The following is a 26,849-nucleotide window of genomic DNA, read 5'->3' as shown; positions in this document are numbered from 1 at the left end:
TTTATTCATTTACGTAATTATAATTATAATTTTTATTTTTTTACTCCCTCCCTAAACCCCTAGATTTGGGGTGGCTGTAACAATGGACTCATAACAACACTTGAGAGTTTACAGTTCAAGACTCAGAATTACTGTTAATAATATGAAGATATATAGAAGCTCAAAAATACAAATATTAAGAATGTATTTTTAAATGTATAAAAACACAATATTTTGTATTTTATTAAATATTTTATTGCCCTGTAAACACCCATTTGCAGGCTATTGTCTGTCTGGCGAGGAGAACTGCCCTATTCATGTTTCTATTGTTCTTTCTCGATGAACCTTTTACACCTCTGCCGTGAATGAGACCTAATCTTCCTTATTATTTTGTTTGTATTCAGGCCTTCATTCTGTCCCATCCACATCATTTTTATCCATTATCAATATACATTAAAAAGCATATTCTTGAGACCTTAAATTAATTATTTTAACAAATTAGTTAATGGAATATATAGGTCCTGGTGCATAGCTGCAATTAGCATCAAGCTACATAACACAATTTAAAAGATTAATATTACATTTTGCACTCACTTTAAACCACCATCGAGTGTTTTAACTTCCGATCGTGATCTAATGTGGATTTTAGTCATATAATGATGTTGAAATATGTTATGTTAGCCTTTTATATGCAGCTAATCGCTACACCTGCTTAGCATTTACAATGTAAACAGCCATTATTGATATGAAAATACATTCACCTAAAGGATTAATAGGAACACCTGTTCAATTTCTCCTTAATGCAATTATCTAATCAACCAATCACATGGCAGTTGCTTCAATGCATTTAGGGGTGTGGTCCTGGTCAAGACAATCTCCTGAACTCCAAACTGAATGTCAGAATGGGAAAGAAAGGTGATTTAAGCAATTCTGAGCGTGGCATGGTTGTTGGTGCCAGACGGGCCGGTCTGAGTATTTCACAATCTGCTCAGTTACTGGGATTTTCACGCACACACAATCATTTCTAGGGTTTACAAAGAATGGTGTGAAAAGGGAAAAACATCCAGTATGCGGCAGTCCTGTGGGCGAAAATGCCTTGTTGATGCTAGAGGTCAGAGGAGAATGGGCCGACTGATTCAAGCTGATAGAAGAGCAACTTTGACTGAAATAACCACTCGTTACAACCGAGGTATGCAGCAAAGCATTTGTGAAGCCACAACACGCACAACCTTGAGGCGGATGGGCTACAACAGCAGAAGACCCCACCGGGTACCACTCATCTCTACTACAAATAGGAAAAAGAGGCTACAATTTGCACGAGCTTACCAAAATTGGACAGTTGAAGACTGGAAAAATGTTGCCTGGTCTGATGAGTCTCGATTTCTGTTGAGACATTCAGATGGTAGAGTCAGAATTTGGCGTAAACAGAATGAGAACATGGATCCATCATGCCTTGTTACCACTGTGCAGGCTGGTGGTGGTGGTGTAATGGTGTGGGGGATGTTTTCTTGGCACACTTTAGGCCCCTTAGTGCCAATTGGGCATTGTTTAAATGCCACGGCCTACCTGAGCATTGTTTCTGACCATGTCCATCCCTTTATGACCACCATATACCCATCCTCTGATGGCTACTTCCAGCAGGATAATGCACCATGTCACAAAGCTCGAATCATTTAAAATTAGTTTCTTGAACATGAAAATGAGTTCACTGTACTAAAATGGCCCCCACAGTCACCAAATCTCAACCCAATAGAGCATCTTTGGGATGTGGTGGAACGGGAGCTTCGTGCCCTGGATGTGCATCCCACAAATCTCCATCAACTGCAAGATGCTATCCTATCAATATGGGCCAACATTTCTAAAGAATGCTTTCAGCACCTTGTTGAATCAATGCCACGTAGAATGAAGGCAGTTCTGAAGGCAAAAGGGGGTCAACACAGTATTAGTATGGTGTTCCTAATAATCCTTTAGGTGAGTGTACACCAAATTGCATGAAAATCACACACAAACCATACTATTGTAACCGTGTGATTATTTCTTGTTTCACATGTAGAAATGTTTCTTTGGGGGGTTTTTCACGGACATCAGAACAAGTGTACAGGACCGTGTCATCCAGAAGGTAAGATGATTGACAGCTCCCTGCTGAATGAACGCTTGTTGAGTCATAACTGACACAAACCAGGAACAGGAGAGAAAGAGCACGCTCTGAATGCTCTTTCAGCTCTTCAGATCGCATAACTCTGTGGGAAATGAATAGAAATTGTATTCTGTATGACAAAATATTTTGCAAATCAGTATTTCTCCAAATATGCGCACTTTTGGACTAAGAGCCCTAAAAGATGCTGTGTAGCGCATTTATTTAATCACAAATAAATTGTTGTTGTTGTTGTAAACCTGTTATATAATTCAAAATGTAAAAAGATTGCAGATCTATTTTTTAAGAAATGAATGTCAAATAAACAATGGTCAGATATCGAAACTGTGTCTTAAATCTTTATAATTATTCTCAGTTGTCCAGATCAAAATGTGCAGTGAATGTTGAACAACAATAATCTGAGGACGTCCGCGATCTTTGTACATAAAGGGGTTAAAGGAGTTTTAAACTGGGAAATAGAATCCAGCTGGCAAATATGCAATGGTAAAGAATTCCATAATTTCGGCGCTGCACAGTTAAAAGCACTAGAACTGAAAAAACTTAACTTGTAATTTGGAACAGTCAATAAGTCTGCAGAGGATGATTTTAAAGAACGTGAGTGAATGTATAGTGATGAACAGAGTCTAGCAATATTACATAAATATGCACAAGAAAATGCAATACGTGAAATATTATTAATATGAGAGCCAAAAGAAAGCAAACATTAAATATAACACCAAGACTTTTCACTTGAGTGGAAATCCTAACTGTGCAGTTATCAATAAGCAGCGTAAAAAGGTTGAGAACTTTTTGTTTTGTTTGTATTAAGCTTTAAGAAATTGTTACTATTTGGATTAAGTGGCCATCAGCTCAGAAAAATGATTTATTTATCACTATATGGTGATTAAGGCACAATGGTGGCTTGACAAGTGTGTGTGGAAACAAAATAGAACTAATGATCTCAGAAAAGGCTTGAAATCACACTGCCAAATCTTTCAACAATTGCTACCACAAAATATGCAAAATAATGAATGCTTTTGAATGTGATGGCTGCAAATGGAACAAAGTGTACTCAGCATTGTGCAAAGAAAGAGAGCGCAGCATTGGGGCTCCAAATTTAAAAATCACACTAATTTTCTCCATAATGAAATAGACTTGTTGCAATACTATACAGCATAAACCTTTCAAAACAGACATACCATGAGCTCTGCGATTAAGTTATAATGGTAAAAGCCAAATTTTAGCTTTAAATGATTGGGTTACACTATATTTTTGACATTCTAACAAATATATGTAACTTTGCAGCTACATGTCAAATAACTCATTAGAGTATTAATAGACTGTTACATTAGGGTTAGTAGAATAAGTTGGCTTGTACTTGCAAAGTTACTTATAGGCAGTAGAATGTCTGTTGGGGGACCTATTGTTAGCAGATATTAAGCAGACAGTCAACTAATACTCTAATGACTGGCAGTTGACATGTAGTTGTACCATTACGGTAACACTTTATAATAACTACACGCTATGAAGCATTAGTTAAGCATTAGTAAATAGTTAATTCATCATTTATAAAGCATTTATATACATAGATAGGCAGTTTATAAATACAGCTATAAATGCTTTATTCTTGATTATCTATAATGTGTTTAATAATTGTATTTTCATACTTTAAAAATGATCAATTTATCATTTCTAAATTAAGTATTAAATTATTAAATACATTATATATACATTGTCTATATACATTATATATATATATATGACATTATTTACAAACCAGTTATCTATGAGTTGTCAGTGGTTCAAAAGATAATTTAGAAAGTGTCCAGCGTATTTATGCCTAGTAAAGCTTTTACAAAGGAGATATAAAGGCTCAGTTCTCTTCTGAACATAAAAAGGAAACAAACACAACAAAGAGGAATATAGCACATAGAAATATTTATTTCGTAATTTTTAAAACTCTTAAATATTTTATATCTTAAAATTACTTAATATTTAAATGGAGACTATACAACTTAATATACAATTAAAATTAAACCTCTTCAATGTCATAGAAAATAATATTCCTGTAGTCCGCCAGAAAACATAACTGCAGTCAAATGAAACTAAGCCTCTGCCATCTGATATAAAAATACATTTCTGTAAAGTGTAAACATTGCTGAATAAAAATACACTAGTGCATTACACTGGATTACAGGAGTGCCAAAATACAACAAATAAAATGTACATAAAACAATAATAATATAATTGTCACATGTGCTCTGTGTCTGTCCTTGGACTTTAAAGTTGAAGTGTTCCCTGTGCTTTATTTTGTAGTTCTTTGTAGTTTTTCATGTTGAGTTTCAGTTCATCAGTTCAGTTTCGTATTAGTCCTGTCAGCTGTGTCTCGTTTCCATGATCTGTTTGCCTGTGTATTTAAACTCTGGGTTCAGTATTGTTCTTTGTCAGTTCTTATCGTTGCGTTATGTTGGTTGTTCGGATCCTGAGTCTTGTTCCTGTCTCTATGATTTTGTATTTGTGATGTTTTGAGTTTATTTAAATAAAGTACGACTGCATTTGGATCCTGCTTCCTCATCTGCTGCAACCATTCGTGACAATAATAAAATATTTTGCAGTGTCAAAACAGTACTAACTTTAAAACATTAGAGAACAGCAGTGCAGAAGATAACTGAGCCTTTAAATTTCATTTGTAAAAGCTTTACTAGGCATAAATAGTCTTCACTTTAGATGAGCTCACAAAAAGAGTTAACTGACAACTACTAAATGTGTTATAACTACCTGAATTAATCATGAATTACAGCAGAAATACATGTTAATAAAGCATTTATTATCACAGTGAGTAACTATTACTATGTATAATAAGATGTCTAAATGTATATTTAAATAGTTTATTAATCCTTTAAAGCTTAATGATAAATTGATAATTTATAAAGTATGAAAATACAATTATTAAACACATTATATACACTCTAAAAAAAAAAGGTTCTATATGGCACCAAAAATGGTTCTTGGCTCGTAATCATAGGGGAACCTTTTTTAGTGCTATATAGCACCAATTTTGGTGCTTCAGTGGTGCTTCAGCGGTTTTTCAGAGGTTCTTAATCGGTTCTTTGACTAAGGTGCTATATAGCACCTCTGAAGAACCGCTGAAGAACCACTGAAGCACCAAAATTGGTGCTATATAGCACTAAAAAAGGTTCCCCTATGATTACGAGCCTTTTTTTTAGAGTGTATATATGCTTATAAATCAAGAATAAAGCATTTATAGCTGTATATATATATATTTATAAACTGCATGCCTATTAAAGTATATTAATGCTTTATAAATTATGAATTAACTATTCACTAATGCTTAACTAATGCTTCATACACTGAAAAAAATGGTGTGTAATTCACATAATTTCAACACAATGGAATTAAGTAATTTTTAAGTAATCGAATTGAGTAGTCTCACAATGCTTTTAATATGGCTCCCTAACAACAGTGGTGCACACAAGGGCTTGAGACCCTGCCTCTTTAATTAAAACACGTTTATTTTTGTATATTTTTGTTGTCACTTGACTGATCTATAACACAGTACTCAGTAGCTTTCATTATATTTGCCAGCAATAGCACATCATATATGTGCTAAGTGTGAAAAGCTCTTTAATGACATGTGCTGACTCAGTTGCCAAGTCCGCGTATAACACGCGACTTTGGGCTTCTTTTTTTGGCAAGTCGCGTTAAGAAATCACGAGTCGCGGGTTGCGGTTTTTTGGGCTTATTTAAAAAATGTGGTTGCTTGTTAGGAAAATATAATAAGCAACTTCGTTTCTTTACATTTATGGTCGCTGTTTTGTCCAATACATTGACTGACACTGTCTTCTCACAGCTAATAGGCATTCAGTGCAACGATACAAGTGCTGTAATAATCCGTCCTCAAATATCCCGCTTCCTTCTCCCCTTCATTGAAGAAAAATTACATTCAACGTGCAGGTATGTGACGTTATAAATGCACGTAATGATAGTTAGTAGACTTAAATAGACGTATACATTTTTACAAACAATACCACCAGCAGTGTACAGAGATGGAGAGGAAACAGGGAGGAGAGGCACCTATAATTTAATTAAACAAATATTTTTGTAATGTATTTAAAATTACAGGCTATTATAAAAAAACAAGTCTACTAATAATAACAGTAGGTATGGTTCGAATTTATTTTATTTTAAATATGTGGCTATATTGCAGCGCTCCCTTAGTGCTTGTGTCCCAATGTACTATCCATCCTAAATAGTGTGACATTAGTAATTTTCAGTAGCCTACTATTTAGGGCAGATAGTGTGCACAATGAGACGCAGGGCTTGTCTTTTTCACGGTTTGCAGTGTGTGTGTTCACATTACTGCCCCTAATATGTGTGCACTAACTCCGACTATGGGTTACCATAATTGGCCTTCATGTCACTTTTTCGCTTTTTCCATCTCCAAACCTCTTCTGTTCACATCTGATCAGAGGATATTGTGTGTCCTTTATTGCAATTTGATGATTTTTGTAAAATCACATCTGTTTTTGCTTTTCACACTCTGAGAGGTTTCAGTTTCATATGTTGCTCATTTATTGATAAAAAAAAATAATTAATTAAATAATATAATAATATTGGGCTTGTTTTGGGCTTGTTTTTGAAGCTGCGGTTGCTTATTTGTCTCGCGAGAGTTGGCAACACTGGTGCTGAGTCAGTCCACAGCCTAAGCAATCGCTCTGCTCTTCTCCACTATGGTAACCCAGTGTAATTTACATGGTTTGAATAATTCCAACATAATTAAACATTAAACACTAATAAACAATATAAAGTCTCCCCCTTTTTCTCATTTTGCCCAAAAACACATAAAATAACACTTAATTTCAACAATTTTACTCTAGTCGTCAAGTCCCAAGCAAAGCATGCTGGGAACTCCAGTTTCAACAAAAATCATTTTCGAGTACTTAATTGGTTCACATTCACCCCAAATAATTTAATCTAGTAGATTGCACATTTTAGAGAATTACATTCATCGAAAGCAATGAAATCATGTTTAGAAGAGAAACACAAATTTGTTGCGTAGATCACAAATAATACGATTAAGTAAATTGGACAACATGTGTTTTCCTGTTTTTTCAGTGTAGCGTGTAGTTATTATAAAGTGTTACCAAGATGGGTACATATATTCCACAAGACAAAAAATAGCTGAATTTATAAAAATTACCCTGTTCAAAAATGTACATACCCTTGATTCTTAATACTGTGTTGTTACCTGGATGATCCACGGCTGTTTTTCTTTTGTTGTTCTTGAGTCCCTTGTTTGTCCAGAGCAGTTAAACTGCCCAATGTTCTTCAGAAAAAAATCCTTCAGATCCTGCAAATTCTTCATTTTTCCAGCATCTTTTGCATATTTGAACCCTTTCAGGCAGTGACTGAATCATCTTTTCACACGATTGAGGGACTCAAACACAGCTATTAAAAAAGGTTCAAACATTCACTGATGCTCCAGAAGGAAACACAATCCATTAAGAGCTTTAAATTGTACATAAATTGTACTTAATTTGTCTTCCAGGAAACATGTTCTGTTGCTTCTGAAGGGCAGTACTAAATGTACAAATTTGATATTCAAACAAAATAAGAAAAATGTCTTGTTCAAAGGTTTTCATCCTGGCTCTTAATGCATTGTGTTTCCTTCTGAAGCATCAAGTTCATAGCTTAAAAAATGTATTTAAAAAAAAAGGATTTTTTTTAAAATGTCATTGGAGAAAAAGAATGAAAAAAAAAAAAAACCTTCCGGAGCCAAGGCCACTGTTGAGCTCTGTTGTTAATCTTTCAATGTAATATTCTTCAATCTTTGCTATACAGGCTCCTATCAAAACCACACCGAGAGGATGCATTTGTCTTTATTTCAAAATAACCTTTCCTGTTGTGGTTACACGACCCTGAATGTCTTTCTGAAGTTTTCCGAACCAAATCTCTTTATATCACATCACCTTCGCTGACTCCATTAGTGGATTTTGCATTGAATTTTAAATGAGTCAGCACGTCTCTTTAGGGTCAGATTTACCAATTTCAGGGTCAGATTTCAAGTTTACAGATATTTTTGTAATTGCAGTTTAGCAAAACCAAACCTTTTGAAAACAAAAACATAAGAATAAGAAGAGAATAAGGAAGTTTGAACAGCTCTGCAGAATGTGATACATAAAACTTTAATTTTCACCTTGAGAAATATTCTTCATTCATGAATAACTCTGGGTGTTATGCAGAACCACTTGAAAAATGAATAGTTGTAATTTGTAAAAAGTGTTCTATAAAAGGTTATTCAAGGCTTACAGAAACAGCCTCTTGTTATACTCAGGCACTTAGTATATTAACTAGATTATTTAGACAATGGCACAGGGGTCCTCTAGAAGGTTCTAAGGTGGTCCCCGGAAAATTTCAGAGAATAAAAAGACAAATCAAAAGTATACCGAACATTCAAACTGTTTCATTTCTAAATGTTTCTGTCTTTTCTTGCTGTATACATATTTTCCAGAATTGTATATGTTTGCTTTGTCTCTTTCTAGTGAGTTTTTCTCACTATAGTCCCCTTTATCTTGCTCAATGGGCTTGTAAGGCAGTATTCTTAATGCAGTACGTACACTGCTTACATACATTTATTGTGAAAGTTGCTTACACAAATAATTTTTAATTGAAAATGTTCTTCTTCAGGTTTATACATCCAACATTAATTATAGCAAATTAAAGTTTGTAAACAGGTTGTAAGGTTGTATTTATAATATCACACTTACTATTTATATTACCTAACAGTTTAACTGTTTTTTTCAAACATAAAATATATAGATGGATTTTAGGAAGGGGGTCCCCGGTATATATTTTTGTTATGATATGAATTTTGATTATACCGCAATACTGGTATTTGTCACTTAAACAACATTCGGAACGTGGCGCAGCGCGTCATTGTTACGTGAGGGGGACGAGTGGAAGACTGCCTTTATTACCCCTACTGGACACTATGAATACCTCGTCATGCCGTATGGATTGGTAAACGCTCCCTCCGTATTCCAGGATTTCATCCATGAGGTGCTCCGGGAGTTTCTCCATCGATTCGTCCTAGTCTACATCGACGACATCCTCATATACTCCCGGAGCCAGGCCGAACATCTCCAACACGTTGCGGAGGTCCTCAACCGTCTAAGTCAGTTCCACCTGTTCCTCAAGGCCGAAAAGTGTTCTTTCCACCAAGCATAAGTTTCCTTCCTGGGTTACCACATAGATCACAGTGGCATCCGGATGGACGAGAGGAAGGTGGAATCCATCACAACCTGGCCAGGACCCACTACCATAAAAGAACTCCAACGCTTCCTAGGTTTCTCCAATTTCTACAGACGGTTCATCAAAGGTTACAGCTCTATCACTCATCCACTCACCAGTATGTTACGCAATAAGCCCAAGTTTCTGTCCTGGAACCCGGCAGCCACCAACGCCTTCAGCCAACTCAAGAAAGCCTTCACCACCGCTCCCTTACTAGTCCATCCAGACCCGGAAAGGCCCTTCGTCGTGGAGGTGGATGCTTCCACAACCGGAGTGGGAGCGGTGTTGTCACAGCAGCAGGGGACGCCCAGTAGACTCAATCCATGCGCCTTCTTCTCCCGCAAGCTCAGCCCGGCGGAAGTCAACTACTCCATCGGTGACAGGGAACTCCTTGCAGTCAAGCTTGCCTTGGAAGAGTGGAGGCATTGGTTGGAGGGAGCCAAACATGCGTTCCTGGTGCTAACAGATCACAAAAACCTAGAGTATCTTCGATCAGCCAAGAGAAAAAACCCCAGACAAGCCCGTTGGGCTATGTTTTTCTCCCGTTTCAATTACACCATCTCCTATCGTCCCGGAACAAAAATCTTAAAGCTGATGCTCTCTCCCGTCTCCATGCTCCTGACGAACAAACCGAAGAACCAGAACCCATTATTCCAAGTTCCCTCATCGTAAGTCCTATTACCTGGTCCGAAGAAACTATCCCCTCCTCCAATGCCTCCACAAACCCTCCGCCGGGCTGTCCACCAGGCTTGCTGTACCTCACTCGGACACAACGCACTCCCACCATTCACTCAGCTCACACCTCACTTGGTACTGGTCACCCGGGGGTCAATGAAACCCTCTCGTTGCTAAAAGAACGCTTCTGGTGGCCAGGGATGGCTAAGGATGTCAGAAGGTACGTGCAGGGCTGTAGGGAGTGTGCCATTTCCAAGTCTCCGCGTCATCTTCTAGCTGGTAAACTCCTTCCTCTGCCCGTTCCAGAACGCCCATGGTCACACCTAGGAGTGGATTTCATCACTGACCTGCCGGTCTCAGACGGTAATACCACCATTCTAGTAGTGGTAGATCGTTTCTCTAAATCTTGTCGTCTGATCCCACTCCCAGGTCTGCCTACTGCCATGTAGGCTTGCTACGATAGTCGGTGTTGCCGGTGTTACCGGTGTTCAGACTCAACACCGCTTACATCACTTGCCCACCGTGGCACCGCCCACTGTCGTTTTTTTTTTTTTAATCCTAATAAAATAATTTAGTTCAGTTAGAGAACAGACAATACAAATTAAAACTGAACGTGTCTGCTTAATAAAGCATGACCCGACCGTGAGTCTCGGCAGGAGTCATTCATCAGATTTCATTCATCATAGAGTGAGGAGCTGACTGAGATGATCGCGGAAGATGTGGTTTCAAAGCGAAACGTAAAAGCGCCTATTTAAGGGAGTTTGTCATTTGTTTTGTTTTTGTGTTTTTCATATAAAATAATAGGCTAATGAACCCACAATTCAAGCAACCTGCCACCGAATTGGCGCTAATTCAAAACCGAAAGTAAAATGTGCACGGCCGCATAGAGCGCGCATTGTTTCCTTTCGTCTGTGACTCCGTCTCCGAGTCCGACACTCTGAGATGACTTAATTTTTGCCGCGCGCACCCTCTCGCTCGTTCGTTCGGACCATGGTGCGGACGCGTCGAGTATAAACAAGGGTTCACGGACGAATTGTCATTCATTCATGGCGTGCGTCTCACACATAGACCGATCAATGCCTAATCAGTGTCCTGACTACTAGGGAACTGTTGAGATGCACCCATGGCCTCACAGAACGCGCATTTACGGATGAACTTCATTCATGGCCTCACAGAGCGCACATTTACGGATGAACTTCATCATGGCCTCACAGAGCACGCATTTACGGATGAACTTCATTCATGGTCTCACAGAGTGCACATTTACGGATTAACTTCATTCATGGCCTCACAGAGCGCGCATTTACAGACGAGCTGTCATTCACAGTGTGTGCGCGCACTGGTGCGTTTTCAGTTGCGGTCGTGTATGTTACTTTCGGTTAGATAGAATTAGTGATTTACAAGCCTCCGCCGGTGATACCGGTATTACCGGTGTTGTCACACGCAGATTAACAGGTGGGAAAATTTCCTCACCGTCACATCCCTACTGCCATGGAAACAGCTGAAACACTCTTCAACCAAGTTTTTAGATACTTCGGAGTACCAGAGGACATTGTATCAGACCGAGGTCCACAGTTCCTATACAGAGTATGGAGATCGTTCTTCTCACTCCTAGGTGTGGCCGTTAGCCTGACGTTGGGGTATCATCCACAGTCAAACGGGCAGACGGAAAGGAAGGTACAGAAAATTGGCCGCTTCCTACGTACCTTCTGTCATGACCACCAGGACTCTTGGAACCAGTTCCTGGGTTGGGCCGAGTACGCCCAAAACTCTCTGAAACAGCCGACCACAGGACTCACCCCGTTCCAGTGCGTACTCGGCTTTCAACCTCTACTGTTCCCCTGGGATGGGGAACCCTCCGACGTTCCTGCAGTGGACTACTGGTTCCGAGAGAGCGAGAGGGTCTGGGACTCAGCCCACCATCAGTTGCAACGGGCCCTGCGCAGACGCAGGATGGTAGCTGATCTCCGACGTTCTGACACCCCTGTCTTCCAGCCTGGTCAGCTGGTTTGGCTATCTACCAGAGACATCAGAATGCATCTGCCTTGCAAAAAGCTGAGTCCCAGGTTCATTGGCCCATTCCCCATCATTAAGCAGGTCAACCCAGTCACCTATCAACTCCGTCTGCCACAAGGGTATCGTATACATCCCACTTTCCATGTTTCACTGCTGAAAGCTCACCACCCCTCTGTTTCTCCCACAGGACCTGACGTAGTTCCCGCCGAACCCCCCCTTCCACTCATCCTGGAGGACGGTACGGCCTACAAGGTTAATGAAATCTTGAACTCCCGACGTCATGGTGGACAGCTGGAATATTTAGTGGATTGGGAAGGATATGGTCCAGAGGAACGCTCCTGGGTCCCAAGGAACGACATTTTAGATCCCAGTTTACTCCAGTGCTTTCACGACAGTCATCCTGAGAAGCCAGCTCCGCGGGGAAGAGGACGTCCACCACGGCGTCAGGGTTCTCGGCCCTCTGGAGCGGGCCGTGGAGGGGGGGGTACTGTCACAGACACGTCAGGTTCCACCCTCCACCAATCACAGCGCACTCCTTCCCCAGAGTACTGATCACCATCACCTGCACCTCATCACCACACTCATCACCAGCACTATAAGACTCACAACCACACAGCACTCCACGTCCGGTCTCGTTCGCATATACTACAGGCAATGCTTACCTCAAGGACTCCTCTACAGATACTTACCTGTCTCCAGCGTGTCTCCCTCCTTCCGTGTTCCTTGTCTGCTGTGTGGGTGTGTTCCTGTCCGTCCCTCAGTTCTCCAGCGATCTCCAGGCTCCAGCGTCCGTCCATCTACAAAACAAAAGACAGTAACTCTCTCTCTCGTATCACCTTCAAATCTACCAACAACCGGTTAACTCACCTGTTCCACAACACCTGCTCTACTGTGGTCTAATAAACTACCCTTACCTGTTAACATCTGTGTCTGCCTCCTGTGTACTTGTAACAACAGTAACTGCTTTATTCTTACGTGTGTCATTTATTCAGAGACTGTAGTGTTCTTAAATGTATTGAAAATATCCTTAGACTTTTTAAATGTTCTTCCGCGTTTCTCCCTTGTTTTGGCAATTTGTTATATAGGGTTAGATTTTTCAAATGCTTAAAGTGCCCTCAACCCTTTTTTTCTTTTCTCTCTCCGTGGTCATATTTTAATATTCATGCGTCTGTAATGAGTGTGTTACAGGTCTGTGTTTTATTGGTTGTTGTCTCCCCACAGCATCATTTTGTGGGGCTTTGCAAACCTGTATTAATTCTACTGTGGAATTGTTCTACAATATTCACTCATAATGACAGTAAAATAGGACATTCTAGTCAATCTACTGCAGTATTTCCTCTCTCAATTAGTAGAAAATGTGGTTAACACCCAGTCATGCATAGGAGAAAAAAATACTGTTATATACTGTGAAACCGATATCATTTAGAAAAATACTGTGATATCCATTTTTGGTCATACCGCCCAGCACTATTTGGGGGTCCTTGGAATCATAAAGTTTAAAAATCCCTGGTTTACAAAATGGACCTTAAAAGAAGATGGAAATAAATATCTATCGCTTGAGTCACATTTCAGGGGTTTTTTTTTTGGGAGTGAAAAACTTATACTACAAAACATGATAGAACATTTAGCAAATCCACGGCTAAACTTCACCAATGTTTGTGCTGTTGTTTTCCCACCAAAATAATGTCACTTTCATGGATGATATAACTGAGGATTTTTGTTTGTTTGTTTATCTTTTTTAATTATAGTATAAAGATTATACAGTTGTAAAGTGATACTGAGAACAGGGAAATTCTATGAAATTATAAATAATGCAAAGAAAATATGGTTTATTTGAATATTTTACATTTGACGGGAAATGAAAAAGAAACTCCAGAAATGTTTCTTAATAAATTAAATTTTGTACATCTTAGAAGTCTGCCCAGGCGTGAACACAAATAATCTATGAAATATCTGGAAAATTAAGATTACGCCTCAGAGAACGAAAACTACTTTATTCTCTTTTTCATGAGCTCAAATCTAAAATAAACATTTCTCCCCTGGACGGACAGAAAGTTCATTAATTTTATACATAATAATGCTGCAAGTTCACTGACTTCTGCCACACTGGTTAGAACACTGTGTTTGACGTTTAAAGTACCAAACATGGCCTGAAGGTGTGTGTACTCATAAATATTTTCTTGCGAAAATGATTAATTTTATGCTCCCTTGGGAAAACACTTTTTAGCCTTCTAAAGGTTGCTAACAGTTTTTGAGGTCGTCGTAATTAAATGAGGTTTGTTTAGTTCTACAGACATGCCTTTAGTACGTAATGAACTAAAGGTTACAGGGCGAACTGCCATGATATAATGGGGGAGATGGTGCGTACTTAGTGAAGTTTATGTAGAAAAGACACAATGTTAGTACATACATCAGCAAGCTTCCATTTTCCAACATAAATTAAACTCTTGAGCACACATCCTAATAGCGTAAGTGCACACAATGAATAGTACAATTGAATAACATTCACTGTGATTGACTTTAAATGCTTCCTAGGGGGAAAAAAGTATTTTTCAGTCTGTTCATGAATGCATTATGCTTTGTTTGTGGTGGAGAATGTGGGCACTAATATGTAGATGCATGCAGGTTGTCTTGTTGCGAAATGCAAGTTCATGCAGGATGTAAGTTTAACAATATACTGGAGACTTGATGGTGTTTAAAAGAAGCGAAATATCAGCAACATCCTTTCCCCCCAATGACTCACAACAGCCTCACGTCTACTACAGGCAACGGTTTCTTGTCACCATTCAGCCATGTGATACAATACTCAGAGACAGATAGCTCCTTTGAGGTTTTTGTGGCCATAGAGGATAGTGCCAGACATATGGCAGCCCGATCCTGCTTGTCTGCTCTGGATACTTAGTAGAGGTCCTGCCATCTATTAAGAATCCGTTTGGCTTTGATATATAATGGATTGTGTGCTGTGCAAGCTAATGTGTGTGTGTGTGTGTGTGTGTGTGTGTGTGTGTGTGTGTGTGTGTGTGTGTGTGTGTGTGTGTGTGTGTGTGTGTGTGTGTGTGTGTGTGTGTGTGTGTGTGTGTGTGTGTGTGTGTGTGTGTGTGTGTGTGTGTGTGTGTGTGTGTGTGTGTGTGTGTGTGTGTGTGTGTGTGTGGGCATGTTTTTGTGAAATATCAGGACACAAATGTGTATAATGACATGGGTATGACACAGGTATTACAAAAAGAGGGTGAAATATGAGGACGTTCCCCATGTCCTCACTTTTCAAAATGCTTATAAATCACACAGAACAAGTTTTTTTTCACAGAAAGTGAACTGCACAGTCTCCTGTGAGGGTTAGGTTTAGGGGCAGGGGCAGTGTAAGGGGATAGAAAATACGGTTTGTACGGTATAAAAACCATTACGCCTATGGAATGTCCTCACATTTCACAAAAACAAACATGTGTGTGTGTGTGTGTGTGTGTGTGTGTGTGTGTGTGTGTGTGTGTGTGTGTGTGTGTGTGTGTGTGTGTGTGTGTGTGTGTGTGTGTGTGTGTGTGTGTGTGTGTGTGTGTGTGTGTGTGTGTGTGTGTGTGTGTGTGTGTGTGTGTGTGTGTGTGTGTGTGTGTGTGTGTGTCTTTGTCATCACAATCTCTGTAATCGGACATTGACTAAATAGAATTTGTGTCCTGTGGTTGTAATGGAGAGTTCTTCTCTGTAGCTCTGCTTCAAAACATAGTGTGCTGCCTATCTAGATGGTATTTTTAAGGCATTCTAGGTGAAATTTTTAATCAAGACACTTAATTTTCTGCCAATTCTAGCAGCATCACATGAATCCTTTGCAGATAAGGAATCACAAAATGCATTGAAATGAGCTCAGTGACAAATCCATCATGATGGGCAGGATAAAATAAAAAAAACCATTAAATTTTTATTTAATTCTAAAAAGTATAAATAAAAAGTTACATATAAATAAAATGATCTGTTTTACCCTATTTTGTGTGTGCACTATATTGTTTGCAATTATTGGTGTGTCATTGGCTGCATCCAAAAGCTTAAAAATGCTGCCTTGGGAGGATGCAATCCAAGGAGTCTTCACTTCCTGTCTCTTGAGATACCTTCATCTGATCAATGTTTGAAGGCAGCATAGGTGTACCCTTCACTACCTTTGATATCCCACAATCCTGTGAATTCGATTATATGATAGTTAAGCTAAAAAATAAAGATAAAGTTGCAGTTTGTGGTCAGTTTGTGTATAAATGTAGGTTTTGGACCAACATTTATCACTTTTGATGTCATTTCTAACGCTAAATTACTATTGTAGTAATCATTTGCTTAGATGCTCTCTATTTTGTTGTAGCTCATTAAACCGTTATGCTGCCTCAGAAGTCTGTCCGTTTTGTGAGGTACTTTTGTGTGCAAACACTGCCTGCAAAGTCATTGCTTGATAGTGTAGCGAGTCAACAAGTAAGCTGCCTAAGATTACAGACACAGTCATTTTTCGGTTAGCAACATGCTAAGCTAAACTCCATGGGAAGTATTAGAATCCCAACCAAAATTTCATGGCGGGGCCACTATAGGTGTGATATTGATTCAATTTTCCTTGGGTTCAATGTTGGCCCTATCTGAATTAGCCCCATGGAAAAACCCATGTTAGGCCCATACCGGGCTAATTCAGATAGGGCAGACATTGAACAGATGGACAAACCAATGTAGGGCCCATACTGGGGCTTATTCAGATAGGGCCGACACTGAACCCATGGAAAAACCTATGTAAGGTCCATTCTTAGGCTAATTTTGATAGGGCCAACATTGAACCCAAGCAAAAACCCATGTAAGGCCCATACTTAGGCAAATTTTGATAGGGGTAATATTGAACAGATGGAAAAACCCATGTAGGGCCCATATTGGGGCTAATTAAAATAGAGACGACATTGAACCCATGGACAAACGCATGTAAAGCCCATACTGGGACTAATTCAGATAGGGCTGACATTGAACTCATGGAAAAACCAATGTATAGGGCCCATATTGGGACTAATTCAGATAGAGACGACATTGAACCCATGGACAAACCCGTGTAAAGCCCATACTGGGGCTAATTCAGATAGAGACGACATTGAACCCATGGACAAACCCGTGTAAAGCCCATATTGGGCCTAATTCAGATAGAGACGACATTGAACCCATGGACAAACGCATGTAAAACCCATACCGGGGCTAATTCAGATAGAGACGACATTGAACCCATGGACAAACGCATGTAAAGCCCATAGTGGGGCTAATTCAGATAGGACCAACATTGAACCCATGGACAAACCCGTGTAAAGCCCATACTGGGGCTAATTCAGATAGGGCCGACATTGAACCCATGGACAAACGCATGTAAAGCCCATACTAGGGCTAATTCAGATAGGGCCAACATTGAACCCATGGACAAACCCGTGTAAAGCCCATACTGGGGGTAATTCAGATAGGGCCGACATTGAACCCATGGACAAACCCGTGTAAAGCCCATACTGGGGCTAATTCAGATAGGGCCGACATTGAACCCATGGACAAACGCATGTAAAGCCCATACTGGGGCTAATTCAGATAGGGCCGAGATTGAACCCATGGAAAAACGCATGTAAAGCCCATACCGGGGCTAATTCAGATAGAGACAACATTGAACCCATGGACAAACGCATGTAAAGCCCATACTGGGGCTAATTCAGATAGGGATGACATTGAACTCATGGAAAAACCCATGTATAGGGCCCATATTGGGACTAATTCAGATAGAGACGACATTGAACCCATGGACAAACCCGTGTAAAGCCCATACCGGGGCTAATTCAGATAGAGACGACATTGAACCCATGGACAAACGCATGTAAAGCCCATAGTGGGGCTAATTCAGATAGGACCAACATTGAACCCATGGACAAACCCGTGTAAAGCCCATACTGGGGCTAATTCAGATAGGGCCGACATTGAACCCATGGACAAACGCATGTAAAGCCCATACTAGGGCTAATTCAGATAGGGCCAACATTGAACCCATGGACAAACCCGTGTAAAGCCCATACTGGGGGTAATTCAGATAGGGCCGACATTGAACCCATGGACAAACCCGTGTAAAGCCCATACTGGGGCTAATTCAGATAGGGCCGACATTGAACCCATGGACAAACGCATGTAAAGCCCATACTGGGGCTAATTCAGATAGGGCCGAGATTGAACCCATGGAAAAACGCATGTAAAGCCCATACCGGGGCTAATTCAGATAGAGACAACATTGAACCCATGGACAAACGCATGTAAAGCCCATACTGGGGCTAATTCAGATAGGGCTGACATTGAACTCATGGAAAAACCCATGTATAGGGCCCATATTGGGACTAATTCAGATAGAGACGACATTGAACCCATGGACAAACCCGTGTAAAGCCCATACTGGGGCTAATTCAGATAGGGCCGACATTGAACCCATGGACAAACCCGTGTAAAGCCCATATTGGGCCTAATTCAGATAGAGACGACATTGAACCCATGGACAAACGCATGTAAAACCCATACCGGGGCTAATTCAGATAGAGACGACATTGAACCCATGGACAAACGCATGTAAAGCCCATACTGGGGCTAATTCAGATAGGGCCAACATTGAACCCATGGACAAACCCGTGTAAAGCCCATACTGGGGCTAATTCAGATAGGGCCGACATTGAACCCATGGAAAAACGCATGTAAAGCCCATACTAGGGCTAATTCAGATAGGGCCAACATTGAACCCATGGACAAACCCGTGTAAAGCCCATACTGGGGGTAATTCAGATAGGGCCGACATTGAACCCATGGACAAACCCGTGTAAAGCCCATACTGGGGCTAATTCAGATAGGGCCGACATTGAACCCATGGACAAACGCATGTAAAGCCCATACTGGGGCTAATTCAGATAGGGCCGACATTGAACCCATGGAAAAACGCATGTAAAGCCCATACCGGGGCTAATTCAGATAGAGACAACATTGAACCCATGGACAAACGCATGTAAAGCCCATACTGGGGCTCATTCAGATAGGGCCGACATTGAACCCATGTAAAGCCCATACTGGGGCTAATTCAGATAGGGCCGACATTGAACCCATGTAAAGCCCATACTGGGGCTAATTCAGATAGGGCCGACATTGAACCCATGGACAAACCCGTGTAAAGCCCATACTGGGGGTAATTCAGATAGGGCCGACATTGAACCCATGGACAAACCCGTGTAAAGCCCTTACTGGGGCTAATTCAGAAAGGGCCGACATTGAACCCATGGAAAAACCCATGTAGGGCCCATATTGGGCCTAATTCAGATAGAGACAACATTGAACCCATGGACAAACGCATGTAAAGCCCATACTGGGGCTAATTCAGATAGGGCCGACATTGAACCCATGGACAAACCCATGTAAAGCCTATACTGGGGCTAATTCAGATAGGGCCGACATTGAACCCATGGACAAACCCATGTAAAGCCCATACTGGGGCTAATTCAGATAGGGCCGACATTGAACCCATGGACAAACCCATGTAAAGCCCATACTGGGGCTAATTCAGATAGGGCCGACATTGAACCTAAAGACAAACCCATGTAGGGCCCATACTGCGGAGTGGGCGGTCGTGCGCGTTGGGTGCACAAGACCCCATTTCGCCTGGCGGTGTGCAGCGCATTTTTTGTAACGCGAAGATGAACGAGTTCTAGGCGAATCTAGCCAAGCATGACGTCTCATCACAACGGCAGCCAGTTTGCATATACAAATTAGGTGCTTATATTTACAAAATGAGTCTACAAAAGCATAAATAAGCCCTTTTAAATAACGATCCATGTTTAATAAAAAAAAAAATCACGAAACTAAATGAAAATGTTTAGTGAAATTAGGAAATATTTAAGAGATCGTTAATTTAGTTTTATACATGTGTGCATATATTTTGTTCTCATGTCAAGTAATATCAAGGTTTACTGAGTTTTACACAATTCTTTTGTAGCGTGGTTTTTTGGTGAAGTGTACTAAAATAAATATCATCACCTGAGTACATTAGCCATAGACAGTAGACATTAGCCCACTTCTTCTCAACGTTTTTTTCTGATGGTTTATAAAACATTACTCCGGTGTCGCCCTCTGTCGTTTCAAAGAATAGGACAACGGCGAGCGCGTCAAGTATAAACACCTCGTCCGTTTGGGGAGGAGCGTGCGCAGTCAGCAGAGGCTCGCGCTGCGGAGCCAGGCGAAAGTATAAACAGGGCTTGAGACAGCAGCGGCCTATGTAGACAGTACTAATGTGAGCTACAGTTGTTTTTCCCAAAAGGGTGCTTTGAATCAAAGTGACCCAATGATGGGCTGTCATCTTTTCTGTATCATAGGCAGTATATCATCATTATGCTCGGGAGACGTGGTTTACACTTTCACTTTTTTTTACTGGCTCAAGAATTTTTTTTTACTGGCCCAAGAATCCATCAAGGCCTAAAGATACTAATTGGACCATAAGTCACTGATGTAGGGCACAGAGTGTCATGCACCTCATATGGGCCAACAGACAGTCCCATTGTGAATGGAGCTGTAGAAGTTGGAAATGTAATTTCTGTTGTTCTGACCTCAGATGCTGAATTGCTGAATGATTGCTGTATTGATTTTTTTCTTCTTCTTCAGATTCAGATCTTGATAAATCTTTGAAGGAATAGTTGACTTAATATAATTTTTTTGTTATTTTTTCACCATGTAGTTCCAAGCATGTATAGGCCATATGAAACATAAAATAAGCAGTTTAGCACAATTCTAAATAATAGCACAAAAGATAATACTTGTTAAAGTTGCGATGAAATGGAAGTAGCAACAGATCCTTTCTTCCATATTGTGACGTCCATCCGAGTGTAATAGATTATTGAAAAAGAAAAAATGTAGGATGAGAAGGATGTAGGAGGATTTTGAGATGTGGACGTTGCACTCAAAAATGGAGGCAGATTGCAGGTTTTTCACTGCTAGGTCCAGTTATGACATTTTGATTAAACATTATAAAAAACACTTGAAGTTCACAGTGTGAACATTCCGCTAAACATCTAATTTTGTCTATCACACAAAAAGAAAGTCATTAAAAGTTTGAAATGACCTGAGGGTGAGTAAATCATAACATAAATTTCATTTTGAGCAAATTACTTCCCACTTATACACTTTCCGTCCAACTGATTTATGTGCAAGTCAATACAAATATGAGATGTATATGTACATATGCACACACATCTAAAAGATGCAAATAATTCATGGCGAAACACACACAGGCTATTGTATTTTCCCCGTTTGAGTAAGGACTGCAATTATCCTTGTGTAGTCCCTGTAGACTGTCAGTGAAGGCGGCCTGGAGTGAACTGTCTATGCTTGAATTAATGATTCTCAATGCGGTGTCATGACTAGATATCAGTTCTCAGCTTTATCTTAGAGTCCTAAAGAAATGTCCTTTGAAATTCTGGCTCACTTTTGAATGCTGATGTGTTATGACTTTTAAAACTTTTAAACTTCAGTTTTTGGAGTTATAAAGGGTGCCAAATAATGTGGAGTTTATCAGTTTTCCAACCTGCACGCGCACTTATCTCAATAGCCATGACAAAATGAACCTTGCGGCTTTTAGAATCTAAATTGCCACACGGCACACATTCAAGGCCAGAGGAATTTGTTTCCACAAATTTCTCGACATCACCATAGAGCAGGCACCGTGTTGTCCTCCTGGAGCAACCTAGGGTTAAGTGGCTTGCTCATGTACACAATGGTGAGACCTTATGGGACTGAAACGTTCCACCTTTTGCTTACCAACCCAGATTTTTAACTACTAGGCTACACCATTTGTTCTGTGAAAATCTTTGATTTTTCTAATTTAAAGCTCCACAAAATAGTTTTTAAGACTATAATTATAGACTTCGTGCTGGGCTTTTTCTTCGTCATTTACACAGGTGCTAAGCTTGGCTTTGGATGTTTTCATACAAATTATGGCTAAATACAGCATACAAAAGGATACATTTGTTCTTACATGTTCAAGAAGGATAGCTCTTTCAAATCACTGTGTAACAATGTAATTTAAATGACTTCTGATTATGTTAATGTTTACATTAGTGTTTAGACATCGAATACTGATCTCTGCCTCAAAACATAACAGACTGTTTATCAAAGAAGTAAATTATCATTTTAAAGCATTTTTGCATAATCTATTTAATATGCATTAGCTAAAACTGGAGTAGAGCTGGAATGGATTGACAACCAGACTATTCAGTAGTTTTTCAGTCCTTGTTTCTGACCAGAGGAAGCCTTCTTTTATGTATATCTGACCAGCATGTCACCTCAGAAGGGTTATTTATACTTAAGTGACACTGGAAGGATTTATTTCTCTCTATAATATAAGCCTTTGTGCATGCATCATTGAACTTTTTTTTTCGATAACGTAGTGTTGCTATTTTGTCTCCTGTGTTTAACCCCAAGGATATCCACAGACTGTCGTTGCACCTATTGTGCCTGAACACTGTCGGAATAACAGGAGACGTTAAGTTTTCATGGCCAAATGATGCAAAACAACACTGGGCTTCCCTGTGATGGCATTGTACCTTATGCTCTTCAGTTTTTGAAACTATTTGAAATTTTTGATTCATTACTCCTGGCTCAGTATTGAATGATTGTGACTTGAGATACAAGGTTGACGGGTTTCTTGGTGGCCTGTCAATTTCAAAGATGAAAAATGTCAATCAAATGGGAATTGCTATTGATGTAAATACTTCAGCCTGTGTTAAAGCGTAAGCATCTGTTTCTAATTTTCAATTCGTGAAATGTAAAAACCAATTTTCCAATCTGACAGTTTGGAGGTTTTATCAATTTTGTTGGTATAAAGAAAATCCCCTAATGTCCTACACATGCTAATTTACAATCAAAATAAATCAAACGTAGAGCGCCAAACAGGTGGCATTTCATTGGCATTTGCAGTTTGTTAAAACTTAAGCAACTTCGTTGAGCAAACTTCCAAATAAGGCATAATTGAGAGAAATATAGTAACCAAATGTGACTCGCTCCATCATTTCAGGTCATTTCATCCATGTTTTTTCCAGTAGGAAGAGATGATCGGTTTATGTGTGCTTCGTACTGATGTTTGAACTGAAGCTGCTAGCATTGTTTGAATTTTGTGATACTGTTGTTGACATCATTTGGAAGCTGAGACTCTTAGACTCTTACAAATGTAGTGGCTGATGCAACCTTAGTGAGCTGAGACTGTGACATACACAAGTTGCTGACCAGGCCTTCATCGATTCTGACGGGTCTGTGAAGAAAATGCTATCTCAAGATCACGCCAGGGGGATGGCTAGATAATTTATTGATTAAGATGACCTTGGTCACAACCTCTCGAAAGTGCATGTGTTTTTACAAAACAAGCCACAGCTATATCGATCCAATTGGAGCTGGAGAGTTTCCTTCAAGAGATTTGCAAAAGATAGCTAGTCCATGAAAAGAAAGTGCAAACAACTGGCTTGAAGTTAATTACTTTCTGCAAGGTGATAATTGAGACAAGGCCTGAAATAACCAAACCATGTGCTGAATGAAGATAACATTAATAAATTCAGAACAACCTGTTTGTGCCCTGGAACTAATTTTTTAATTGGAAGAATGGACTAGTGCAAAAGTGATAGGATGATCAGTTGACCGCTAATATCTCTGACTAACAGTCAAAAGCTAGAGAACTTTCATGTTGTGAAGGAAATTTTACATTTAGATGTGTTTTACTATTAGATGTGTTTTTATTTCATCTAGATGTGGTTTTAACTCTTAGAAGTGTTCATTTTACTTAGAGGTGTTTTTACTTAGATGTGAACCTTAACCTTTTATTCCTAGATGTGTATCACTTGTTAACATTGAACTATTAACATTGAACATGTATTTGTACTAATCATTATTAAAGAAATGTAACCAAGCTTTTAGAAATGCATATATTAAGTGCAGGAACATATTGTTCTGAGTGATAGAGTACTCTGTTGCAAGGAAGCTGGGTAGTGCAAGAGGTCAAGATGACATATCGTACTTTACAAGTATGTGCGCGGCTGTAATTAGACTAGGAATAGACAGGATATGTGACAATAACGTAGCTTAAGAACAGGAACTTCTGCAGACATGAATATTGTGTTGTCTAGTTAGAATTTATGCTGAACAGGGGTTTTGAATAAAGATGTTTCCTTTTAAGGCAAACAAGATTGGATGCAACCCACTCAGGATGTATGAAGGGTATATAATGGAACCCCGGAGAGCAAACTTGGCCCTTCTCATGACAGACATTCTCTGTATGTGAACTGCCTATTTCTTGCAAGAAATAAAATCATGTTTGATACTTTGACTTTTCAAAGGTTTGAATTTGTATTCCTTCCTCCTCATTTTTCGAATAGAATTATTTCCACAACAAATGGCGACGAGGATGGGATGCAGTGAACCAACCGATCGGCGTGATTGAGAGGGCAATTGACTGATCATCCCGAGAGAGCAAACTCTGCGGCTCAATATCCTCAATTTAAAGGAGAGAGAATTGTCCTACTCATCACGACGAGCGGAGGTGAACGCACTCCCAGAATTGAACTCACGAGGTCATCAAAAGACGGTGAGAGAAAATTATTTACGTGGTAGGGTAAATATAAGTTTAAGTAAATATTTGCGTGTTGAATATTTCTGCTAAAAGGGTAAGAGATTTGGAATAAGCCTGAGAGTAAGTTTCCAAAGAGGGTTTGAGAATAAGAGTTTCTCAAATGCCAAGTGTTAATTGTTTCCCCAAAAGGGCCAGAAGTTGCGAGAATAACCTAGAAATTTCTCGAGCGTCCAAACAAGGTGCAGTTTGAAATAAGCCTGACAGTAACTTTCAAACATTGAGTAAGGCACTTGTTTGGGAAAAAGACCTAGCATCGACGGATGTGGGCATTTTTGAAAGTCCTAAATTGACGAATTTAGGCAGGCGTGGTGGCCACGCTGGGGGAAAGAATTAACACAGTAAATATAGTACGTGGTGACCACGTGAGAGAAAGGATTCAACTGCGCAAATATAAATACTGTTAATAGAAACAATGGGTAAAGAGAGTTCGAAAAGCGTGGAGGAGGAACATTTTAATTTCTCTAAGAGCTCATACAAAGCTATGGACAGAATAATGGGAACTTGGTATCATGCTTTTGTGCCGTATTTGATAAGTCAATATGGGTTTAACGGGGGTTTAAGTGTGTCAAATTTGACACAGACCAAAGTAAATTGGGCGACTCATTTCGTCAAAAAGAAGGACAGAGAGGCATTGACTGTGGAGAAATGAAACTGAGAAATTAAAATACCACAGCTGTTTAAAGATCACCGGTGAGTATGAACTTTGACTAAATTTTGGCTAACATTTTGAGTAATATGATCGGTAATTTGATTAGTCGGTATATATAAAGATTTTAAGATGAACAAGAGCAAATGCTGTAAGCAGCTCCGCTCTGAAACCCTGACTTCAAAGAAATTTGCTGGACTGATGAAGATAATGGGCAGAAATGTTTTTATTGTAATTGGAAGTTTACTGGCTACAAACAAAGAGAGAACAAGAACATTCAAATTTGTTGAATTTGTTCAAAATTTTGTGCGTATTCGTTAATTTATAAAATGGGTGAGGTGCCATACCAGAAGGGAGATATACAATTGAGTAACTAAAAATAATGTTGGGGGGGGGGAAAGCAGACAGCACCATAAATTGCAAGCCATTGTCTGTTTTATTGGACCCCGAGCAAGCTCTGTTCTCAGACAGACTGCCACTTTTGGAGCACACAGGTTGCTGAACGTTGCTCCATAAGATAAAGATGAGAGTGTTTAATTGTGGTCAGCGGGGCCATTTTGCACGTAATTGTGTCTGGACACCCATAAGGTGTAAAAAGTGTGGCAAATCAGGCCACCAGACTAAATTCTGTAAACGAAACCCAGTAAAAAGAAAGTAACAGAGGTTTACACTCTGTCTATGAAAATGAGATAACAATAAGATTAATAAAATCTTTAATGATTATTTTTGAAGGAAGGATTTGAGATAATTTTAATATGAGGTTAAAATTAAAGTTAAAGATGATAAAACATGTTTTAAAAGATATACAAGATATATAAATCCTGTTTAACCGAGTTTTAAATGAAAAATATATCATAAATATGTTCTTGCTCTTCTCACTTTTGCAAAACTCTGATAATGATGATTTGACTGAATATTGGGTTGTTGAAATAACTATAGGTGTTAAAATGTTGAAAACCCTAGAAGTTGATGTTTTGGTTTCAAAAGATAAGCCTGTGCTGAGCTGAAATAAACAATTTGTAATCTCAATCCGGCCACCACGTGGCCTAATTTGAGTAACAGAGACTCAATCTGAGTGGAAATTATAGTTTCTGAATTCATTTTGGGGGCAAAAGACAAATATAAAGTTATGATCACTTGAAACTGTGATTTCTGTCTAAAGATAGAGTTAAAAGGAAAATGTCTTATATTTATTTGAAAACAAAGCCAGATCTTACGCTGAGCTAGTGTGAGGAGTGAAATGTTTATGAAAATGCAGTGTACCAGCCCTGAAGGCCTCAGAGTCTCTCTCTGATCCCAGACCAGCTCAAAGCTGATATCTGAGCCTGTGCCACAGATGATAGAAGATATTGATGAGTAAGGGCACAGGGCATCATGTGAACATAATAGACAGTTATTTGTTAAGATATAAAAAGGTGCCATCA

Source organism: Gobio gobio, assembly GCF_949357685.1.
Source record: "Gobio gobio genome assembly, chromosome: 25".
NCBI lineage: Eukaryota > Metazoa > Chordata > Actinopteri > Cypriniformes > Gobionidae > Gobio > Gobio gobio.
This window is presented reverse-complemented; position numbering follows the sequence as displayed.